This window comes from Dipodomys spectabilis, unplaced genomic scaffold, assembly GCF_019054845.1.
Source record: "Dipodomys spectabilis isolate Male_0828 unplaced genomic scaffold, ASM1905484v1 ptg000284l, whole genome shotgun sequence".
NCBI lineage: Eukaryota > Metazoa > Chordata > Mammalia > Rodentia > Heteromyidae > Dipodomys > Dipodomys spectabilis.
Window position 1 is genome coordinate 1787509 of NW_024870961.1, and position 9766 is coordinate 1797274.

Below are 9766 nucleotides of genomic sequence, written 5' to 3' on the forward strand. Positions count from 1 at the left end.
TCATGTTATTCAACAAAAACGAGCACACAAATTACCAGCTCTTCTGGGACAAAGCAAAGGCAGTACTCAGAGCTAAGTTTATAGCTCTGAGTTCCTACAGCAAAAAATTGGAGAGATCTGAAACCAACAATTTAATGAGACATCTGAACCTCCTTGAAAAAGAGCAGCAAGATAAACCCCAATCCAGTAGATGGAAAGAAATAATAATTAAAATTAAATCAGAATTAAATGAATTAGAATCCAAAAAAACTATAGAAAGAATCAACAAAACAAAGAGTTGGTTCTTCGAAAAAATTAACAAAATTGACAGACCCTTAGCAAATCTTATCACAAAAAGAAGAGAACACACCCAAATAAATAAACTCAGAGATGAGAATGGAAACATCACCACAGAAAAAATCAATATTCAGAACATTATAAGGGAATACTTCGCAAAACTTTATGCAAATAAGTTTGAGAACTTGGCAGAAATGGACATTTACTAGCAAATATTGACATACCAATACTAAACCAAGATGAGTTAATCCATCTTAACAGGCCCATATCAAGCACTGAAATAGAAACAGCAATAAGAGAAGTCCCAGCTGAGAAAAGTCCAGCACCATATGGTTTTACAAAGGAATTTTACAAGGCCTTCAAAGCAGAGCTCACACCAACACTCCTCCAACTCTTCAATGAAATTGAAAGGGAAAGTTCACTGCCAAACATATTCTATGAAGCCATCATCACCCTCATCCCAAAACCAGGCAGGGACTCATCAAAAAAAGAGAATTATAGGTCCATTTCTTTGATGAACATTGATGCAAAAGTTTTCAACAAAATTTTGGCCAATCAACTTCAACAATTCTTTCAAAAAATCATACACCATGATCAAACAGGATTCATTTCAGGGATGCAAAGCTGGTTCAATATACGCAAATCAAATAATATTATTCATCACATCAACAGGAGCAAGGATAAGAACCACATGGTTATCTCAATAGATGCAGAAAAAGCTTTGACAAGATGCAACTCCCCTTTAGGATGAAAGTTTTGGAAAAATTAGGAATCCATGGAACATTCCTCAAAACGATAAACGCTGTATATGGCAAACCTACAGCCAGCATCATACTTAATGGTGAAAAACTAAAGTCATTTCCTCTTAACTCAGGAACAAGACAAGGATGTCCACTCACTCCACTTCTCTTCAAACTAGTATTAGAATGCCTAGCTACAGCAATAAGACAAGATGCAGACATAAAGGAGATCCAAATAGGGAAAGAAGAATTAAAACTCTCCTTCTTTGCACATGACATGATCTTCTATTTAAAGAATCCCATAGACTCCACTCCCAAATTACTCAAGCTGATTCAAAACTTTGGCAAAGTAGCAAGGTATAAAATTAGCCCACCAAAATCAATGACTTTTCTGTATGCCAACAATGAGAAAAGTGGGGCTGAAATTAGGAAAGCAACTCCATTTGTAATAGCCCCACAAAAATTAAAATACCTAGGAATTTACTTAATCAGAGAAGTGAAGGACCTCTATAATGAAAACCTTAAAAACTTGAAAAAGGATATCAAAACAGAACTTAGAAAATGGGAAAAACTCCCATGCTCCTGGATTGGAAAGATTAACATAATAAAAATGGCAGTACTTCCCAAGGCTATCTACAAATTCCATGCGATACCTCTCAAAATTCCAACCTCATTCTTCAAGGAAATAGAAGAGGCAATCCAAAAATTCGTATGGAACAATAAAAGACCCAGAATAGCAAAACCGCTCCTCAACGGACAGAACACTGCTGGAGGAATATCAATACCAAATTTCAAACTCTACTATAAATCCATAGGAATCAAAACAGCATGGTACTGGCACAAGAAGAGAACTCAGGAACAATAGAATAGAATTGAAAACCCAGAAATGAACCTACAGACCTATAGCCATCTAATCTTTGATAAGGGAGCTAAAAAAATAGAATGGAAGAAAGACAGCCCCTTCAGTAAATGGTGCTGGCAAAATTGGTTAACTACTTGTAGAAAACTAAAGCTAGATCCTTATATATCACCCTGCACCAGAATCAACTCCAAATGGATCAAAGACCTCGGGGTCAAAGCAGCCACTCTGAAAACATTAAAGGATGGAATAGGAGAATCCCTAGGTCTCCTTGGCGCAGGCTGAAATTTTCTGAATAGAGACCCGGAAACACAACTAATCAAAGAAAGGTTGGACAAATGGGATTGCATGAAGTTGCAGAGCTTCTGCATGGCAAAGGATATAGCTATAAAGATCAGTAGAAAGCCCACAGATTGGGAGAACATCTTCACTAGTCATACAACGGACAAGGGTCTCATATCTAAAATATACTTGGATCTCAAAAAATTAAATACCCCAACAACAAATCCTCAATGAAACAACTGCCCAATAAATAAGTGGGCAAATGACTTAAAGAGAAACTTCTCTGAAGAAGAAAGAAGAATGGCCAATAGACACATGAAGAAAAGCTCAACCTCCCTAGCCATAAAAGAAATGCAAATCAAAACAACATTGTGATACCACCTCACACCAGTTGGAATGGCAAAAATCAAGAACTCTAACAACAACAGTTGCTGGAGGGGATGTGGACAGAAGGGAATCTTACTTCATTGTTGGTGGGAGTGTAAACTTGTTCAACCACTTTGGAAAGTAGTATGGAGGTTCCTCAAGAGACTCCACATAGACCTCCCCTATGACACAGAAATCCCACTTTTGGGCATTTACCCAAATGCTTACAAACATGACCACACTAAAGCTACCAGCACAACTATGTTTATTGCAGCATTATTTACCATAGCTATGATATGGAACCAACCCAAATGCCCCTCTGTAGATGAATGGATCAAGAAACTGTGGTATATATACAGAATGGAATTCTATGCCTCCATCAGAAAGAATGACATTGCCCCATTTGTCAGGAAATGGAAAGACTTGGAAAAAATTATATTAAGTGAAATAAGCCAAGCTCAAAGAAACATAGGTCCCATGATTTCCCTTATTTGCAATATCTAGTATATATATGAGTCAAGCAGAAAAAATCAGATAAGTTGATAGGAAAATGAACCCTTAGATCTGTATTTAAATGCTTTTTATTCTTTCATGCATTTTTTTCTAAAGCATTTAAAAGGTTATTTCTTTGTCGCTTTGTATTTCCTGCCCCCACAGTATAACCCCTGCTTTCACTGCATTTGATGTTGGTATAATTTGTGGAGGGGAAGGGGAAAAACAATTTGTTTAAATAAGGATACAGGGGACCCGTTGCAACAATGAGAAGTACAAGTTGTCATGTTGAAAATGAACTTTACAACTTTGTTGAAGGTTGAGATGGATTGGGTAGGAGGGTGGGGGGGGGGGGAGGCTGGGAAGGGATGGGAAGGGTAAACAAAGGAGGAGGCTACAATGCTTGATAAGAAATGTACTCACCATCTTGCCCATGTAATTGTAAGCCCTCTGTACAGTATTTTCACAATAAAAATAAGAAATAATTTCATGACTAGTTACATCCTGGTTGTACCAAAGAAAATCTACTCCCTATTCTAAAACACATATCAATTTAATGGATATTAGTATAATCAGTATAAATTATGTGTGCATAACCTATATAATGTATTCTATTACATAACATATAAATCATATGTTTATAATATACGTATCATTATTGATCTTCTATAATACATTATTCATAGTAGTATTATACTGTGAATGATACAAGGAATGACAAATTTATTTAAATAAATATAGTTGTATGTTTCCTTCACATAATTTGTTTTTGTGCCAGTACTGAGACTTCAACTATAGTCTGGGTGTTGTCCCTGAGCCATTTTGCTGAGACTGGTTTCATATAACTATCTTCAAATCTCAGCCCATAGGTATCTGGGATTACAGACATGAGTCATGTTATATCTTTTAATTCCATCCTTGGCATGTTCTTACATAATTATTTTTGAATATTAAATGATAGTATGATATTTCATTTCTAAACCAATTCAGAATAAATAACTATTTATCGGGTAAAACTATATGGTGCTATCGAAATTGTAAGGACCCTACTTTACTATCAATTTTCAAAGATATGGCTAGTTTAATTCCTGGACAGACAAGTAGAAAAATTAAATTTTGTGTGCATAGTATATGCAGTGTACTATGTTACATAACATAAAAATGATATATTTATAATATATGCATAATTAGGTATATTTTATAATTACTATAAGTAATATATATAAAACTGATTTTAATATTATTCTGTGAAGCATACAAGGAATGACAGCATAACTATCTTAACTGTATTCTTTTCAACAGTATGTAAACTATGCTATAAACATATATGTTCAAGAAAGCACACCTCTGTAATCCCATATTCACCTTCAAATATTCTCCACGTTGCTATGAACATCCTCTAAGATTGGCAACACTTATCCACAGAAAACAGTTTGTGATACTTTCTGGATAATGTTGCTTGTACTCATCCCTATCAGCCTTTCAGCAATTTCAGTGAAGAGCATTTTCTCCTGCTTTGCCTATAGACATTATCATCTTTTGTTATTTCCCAGCAAAGAAATTGTGGTTAGCAGGGTTGAGCACTGATACATTCAGATGTTCTTCTGTTGTGAATTTTTCTTTTCTTTCTTGGACAGTGAACTGGCATAACGAAAAACATTTAAGGCAATGTGTTTTTGTGTATATGAAAACATACTAATTTGAAAATATTACAAATATTCGTTCTTTAAATTTTATGTTTAATTCAAATATAATAGGGGTGGTTTTAGTGGTGCATGCCTTTAAATCTAGCTATTTAGAAATCTGACAACAGAGGATCATAGTTTTAAGCTAGACCAGGTAAATGGACCATTAGACACTTTTCTTCAACGAAGAACCAAAAAGCTAAAACTGGAGCTGTGCCTCAAATGGAAGACTGACAGCCTGAGCACAAAAATAAAGTAAAAGAACCTAGGTCCCGAATTTAAGTCATAGTATTAGCACACATGTACTATATATTCTGTGAGATAATTTGTCAAAAACTGGTCATAGATTACATATGAGGTGTGAAAATGTATGTAAGTCTGAAATGACCCCAAGGTATTTTGACAAGACAACTAAAAGAGATATCACTTAATCAAATAGTAATGAGGGATAGGTTTGTAGATAAAGATCAAAGCTCACTTTGGAATCTTGAGTTTGTTAAAATCAGTAGCTAGGAGTTGTCAGTAGACAGGATGCTATTAAGGACTTGAATTAAAGAAAGAACAGAGCCGGAGGGGGGGGACAAAAAACAGAAATAATTACATGTACTCAGTGGTAAAATCATGAGAAGGAAGATTACAGAACTACGCCCTGGGATACACAAATATGTAAAAGATGACAAATGAAAAACAGTAATAAGTATGTAATGCAGACTTATATAGATACGTATTTTTAATGTTTAATTGCTATGAAGTGATTATGTGATGACCTAAAATTTAAGAAATTGGTAAGTTCAACTATCTCTTGGGCCAACCGTCAGAGATATTTTAAGTAAAATGGGGCCAGAGTAGTGTGTGTTGATTTGCCAAAGTGAAAACAGGTCAATATTTGGAAAGCCATTTTTTGTACATGTGGTTGGAGTGACAAATAATGGTTTGTTCAAGTGTCAGTAGAAGGGTACAGTTTTAGCACAATGATAGAAATCTTTCAAAGATCTGGCAGATTTTCCTACTGTCTTCAATTTCCTTTTTTTTCTGAGAACTAAAATAGCATTACTGAAAGCCAGTCCTAAATTGTACCTTTGTCAAGTTTTCAGATATTCAGTCTATCACATGCCCAAATAATAGAGAATGGGAACAGGTATACATTGTGCACTCACAAGTCTCTGGACTTTCTCAAAGAGCCTTCTGCCATTGTGGGATAGATAGGGCTGGGTAATTTACAAAGTATCCATTATAGATTGAAAGTATTCTGCTAAGTTGACACCTGAGATATTGGATGTTTTAACTGCATTGTATTGATTTTTATGAATCAGTTAATCAGATTCTTTATAATATATGATTTTACTAGACTGTGAAATGCATGTTTGTTCTATTTCCTTTTTATAATATATAGTATGTTTTGAAATTTTTTATAAATCATTCACCTTTTTATTTTTTTTTCAATATGGATTACTCTTAGTTTTCAAGAGTGGGGAAATGCACAGGAACTTTGTAACTTGAAGTCATATGTGTCATGTGTCATATCATATTTTCCTTGTAGAGAGTTGGTAATAAATTATATGTAATTTATTTTTCATTTTTATTTATTGTCTATTGCAGAGTTTGAACTCAGGGCCTGGGCACTGTTCCTGAGGTCTTTGACTCATCGAGCCACAGTATCAATTTTAGTCTTAATGATTAATTGAGATAAGTGTCTCACGGGAACTTTTCTTCCCAAGCTGGCTTTGAACTGTGATCCTCAGATATCAGCCTCCAGATTAGCCAAGATTATAGGCATGAGCTACCAGCACCTAACTATATGTAATTTTAACTATAGTTTTCTTCAAGTGTTTCATCCTACATTGAAGTTAATTTTCTTACAAATTTTCTAATAAATATATAATCCATTCAATTTTGAAAATTACTGCTGTATCTCCCACTTATTTGTGGCATTTCTGAAATCCAAGTTCCTCTGTGTGTCAGGGTGGATCCTGTTGCCTATGACAAGTATTATTGTTGAATACATAGCATCTGGCTACTTAGAGAGCAAAGGATGTGAAGCTACAGTAGTCACATAAAGAACTTCCAGGACAATTAAAGGGCAAATCACGTATTCTCTGTGTAGGTGAATAGGGCACATAGAAAAAAAAGTCTTATAGTTGAAAGTGATTGAGTGTGTGTGCACATAGGTTTTCACTTATTTAACTGTTGCTATAGATTTACACATTCACTAGTATAAAACAATATTTCATATATATATATATATATATATATATATATATATATATGTACATGCAGATCACAGTTTCCAAAATCCAGAGAACCACCTCCATGGGTATCGCATTCCTATGTTGCTTTGTCCAGTGGTAGAGAAATTACTCAGAGATTCAAGCATATATCTTTCAATATGTTGCTTGTTCCTAACACTAAAATTAGGAAGTCTGTTAATATATAACATAGGTTATATTATAATATATTTAAAATATCATATATAATGCATTTGTATATTATATATATTATTTATAATACCTGACAGTATTATAAATTTATAAGGAAAAATACAATAAACATATCAATGTCCATACTTTCCTAGCCATGATTAGGTTCAGTAGAGTTAGGTGCATTACATCTCAACAAGGAAAGTCTACTTAAATTCTGATGACGTTGAGCTAGATAAGGAGAATTCCTGTAAATGAAGCCTCGCTTCAATTTTGAGAAAAGATAAGTTTGGAAGCTTTTTTTCTGTTTTTTGGGGGGAGGGGGTTTCTTTCACCGGTCATGGGGCCAAAACTCTGGGCCTGGTTGCTGTCCCTCACCTCTTCATCTCAAGGCTAGTGTTCTACCAGTCCAGCCATAGTGCCACTTCTGGCTGAGGAATCAAACTCAGGGCCTTATGCATGCAAGGCAAGCACTGTAACCACTGAGCAACCTTCCCAGCCCAAGTTTGGTAGTTTTCCAGAGAGGATTTTGGCATTTGCTTTGCATCCTTGATTTGTAATGAATAGGTATTATTTTGCTCCAAATTTTGTCTCCTTTTATGTTCCCTAAACAGTTACACAGGATCATCATTCCATCACATATATTTAAGTCCTTATTTTATTTCTTTTTATCATTATTGTTTTGTTGGTGTTGTTTTGCTGATCCTGTATCTTGAACTCAGGGGCTAGGCAGTGTCCCTGAGCTCCAGGCTAGTGCTCTACAACATGAGCCACAGCACCACTTCTGGCTTTTTTTTGCCTGGGCTTCATTTGAATCATAATACTCAGATCTCACCCTCCTGGGTAGTTTGGATTACAGATGTGAGCCAACAGTGCCCAGTAATCCTTCTCTTTTAGGTATTATTCTAAAAGCCTCCTATCCAAGGTCACTCCTAAGATAGTAAATGGACCTATGCCAATAGTTCCTTCACAATCTCATCTCCTGTAATCGCTATGGTGTGTCTTTTCCATCTTATCTTGAACCCACTTCACTGTTCTGTTCCTAACCCATGGTTCTAGGTGTGTCACAAATAATTACCTAAATTTAGTAGCTCTAAACCCTGAATCAATCAATTATTAATTTCATTTAATTTTTTCCAATATGATTGTTTTTCAGCACAAATCTGAGCTTATACTAATTATGCCAACTGTCTGGTAGCTCCATTGTAAATTCACTTTATTCTGCTTAACCAGAAATGGAGAAGTAGAGACTGACCACAACACATTTGCATCTTTCTCAATGAGCAGTGAATGGCAGGGGAGTATTTAAGATGCTTCCCATGTTCTCAGTTAGCTAGTACCAGCTTGGATTCCAGCTCAAATCTTGATAAACAGATACAGAAGTTACATGTAGCCTATTATGCCAGATTAACAGCTAGAGAGAAAGATGAGAAAGTGGAAGGGCTTGGTGTGAAAGCCACAGGTTGAAAAGAAGCAGAATTCAAAGGATGTGGAAATGAAGTAAGCTACCTGGAGGGAAAAGGAGAGGCAGCTGAAGGTGATGACCACCTAGATAAAGAAGAAAGAGTAAGTTTGAGGCCACCTGGACATGAGAGTATCCCATCTGAGGTAGAAGAGTCTGGCTGTCCAGAGCCAAAGAGAGAAGTTGGAGGAGCATCAGCAAGTGCTCTTGCCCATTTCTAAGAGGCTCCCAGAATGCCAGGGTAGAAATTGGCAGCTTCTCAGAACATTGCTGTTGAACACATCTCAGATCCCTTTCTATCATGATAATTGACACTGGAGAGGAGCAGCAAGAGTTGTTTGAGGTGATTGCAACTCACTATGTGGAGCGTGTTCTGAAGCATTGTGGAGTGTGGTCTCTCAGGATGCTTAGGGCAAAGATAATATAGCTGGTGTCAAAGAATGCAATCTACTTGGAGTAGGTATTTATAGATGGCACGTGCCTGAACACAACAAGCTGATAATGAGCTTCTAGAGGTAGTTCCCTAAAGATCTAACAGCCAAAACTTGAGAGGCACACCCAGAGCTTTGAACCACATCAGCCCACCATTCCAATTGATTCTACCATAGTGCTGGCTACCCATTTTCACACCCTTTTTACCCTGATTGTGCCCCACAATCCCTCACAACTTTTACTCTTTCACTTTTTCGATGCTTTCTTGTCCATGCTAAACAGTTTTGTATGTCTGTATTAGCTGTTGCTGCTACCCAATTTCCTGTCACTGCAACTCAGCAATTACAGTCACAATTACCATTTCCCTGGTATCCTAGTTCTACTACTCTTTTCTGCTACCCATAATTCATAATACCATGGTTCTAGCCACCTGATCCCTGAAACCCTGTCTCTGATACCCCATCCCCAAACAAAGTAAGTGATGAGTGGTTACAGACAGTCGACTTGGATATTCCTCTTGCAGGCACAATTGGAAAAGTAATTCCTCAGGTATTTAACACGAGGGACTAACTGGCAGTGGAAAGAAAAGACGTTACTCAGAGATGAATAAAATCCAAGGACATGACTTATAACTTGTTGCTAGGAAAAGAAGGCCCTAAGGTAAATGTTAATGAGAAAAGAAAATTTTACAAAAATTTTTGGCGATGATATAAAAGGTTTAGCTTAATCTCTTCTACTAGTGGTCTGAATTATTT